The sequence below is a fragment of the Nomascus leucogenys genome, chromosome 3, assembly GCF_006542625.1.
Source record: "Nomascus leucogenys isolate Asia chromosome 3, Asia_NLE_v1, whole genome shotgun sequence".
Classification (NCBI taxonomy): domain Eukaryota; kingdom Metazoa; phylum Chordata; class Mammalia; order Primates; family Hylobatidae; genus Nomascus; species Nomascus leucogenys.
Genome location: NC_044383.1, coordinates 37527403 through 37528581, shown reverse-complemented (window position 1 = coordinate 37528581; position 1179 = coordinate 37527403). Strand labels below are relative to the sequence as shown.

General features: G+C 38.7%; 1 non-coding gene across 1 annotated transcript; it reads left to right on the top strand.

Annotated features, from left to right (window-relative positions):
• The first annotated feature begins 632 nt into the window (after positions 1-632).
• On the top strand, positions 633-740 carry LOC115834488. The gene has a single exon (XR_004029438.1). It is a non-coding gene; the product is annotated as a U6 spliceosomal RNA (small nuclear RNA).
• Positions 741-1179: the final 439 nt, after the last annotated feature.

Sequence of the window (1179 nt, the reverse complement as noted above, 5' to 3'; positions counted from 1 at the left end):
TAGTAAACTTTAAGATATGTCAGAGAAAAACATCAGAAGAATAAGATACAAAGAGAAAAAAGAAAATATTTAGAAAAGTTTAAGAGGCTAGGGAATAAAATGGAAAGGCATTGCATATTGTATAACATGTTTGTATTGGAGTCCCAGAAAAGGAGGAGCAAGAGAATGGTACAGAAATAATGTTTGAAGACATAATGGCTGAGATTTTCCCAAAACTGAAAAGTGATCTCCAGGCTTAGAGATTTCCACAGTGATTTCACCTCCTGGTATTCTCCCCTCCTATATAGCTTTCTCCCACATTGCAGAGGGCTAATCTGTATAACCAATAAAAGAGTGCAGAAAGGATGGAGTGTGCTTTCCAAGGCCAGGCATAAAGGATATTTCACCCTCCATCTTGCCCTCTCAGATCACTTTCTCAGAGAAGCTAACTGCCATGTCATGAAGACATTCAGGTAGCCCAGTGGAGAGATCATGTGGCAGGAATTGAGGCCTATTGCCAAAAAAACAGTACTAACTTGGCAGCCAATTGAGTAAGCTATGTTGGAAGCAGATCTTCCAGGCCCAGTCAAACTTTCAGATAACTGCATTCTTAGCTGTCTTCTGGTATTCAACCTTAAGAGAGACCCTGAGTCGCGCTCGCTTCGGCAGCACATATACTAAAACTTGGAACGATACAGAGAAGATTAGCATGGCCCCTGCGCAAGGATGACACGCAAATTCGTGAAGCGTTCCATATTTTTTGTATGTGCTATTCAGTTGTGAACTGGTGGGCTGTATGTAACAGCTGACAAACATGTGAAGATACTGGTACTTGATAGCCTCTTAAGGAAAATTTGCTTCCAAATTTTAAGCTGGAAAGTCACTGGAATAACTTTTAAAAATAATTACAATACATGGCTTTTTAAAATTTCATTACATATGTTAAGAATTGTCTACAAATTGAAATGTCTGTATTGATCCTCAACCAATAAAATCTCAATTATGAAAATAAAAAAAAAGAGAGAGACCCTGAGTCACAGCCATGATCATTAAGCCACTCCCAGGTTTTTCACCCTAAATAAACTGTAGGAGATAGTAACTGTTGATTGTCTTATGCCACTAAGTCTGGACTAATTTGCATGCAGTGACAAATAACAAATACAGATTTTTGAGGCCTGGAGTTGGAGTGCTTCTGTAACA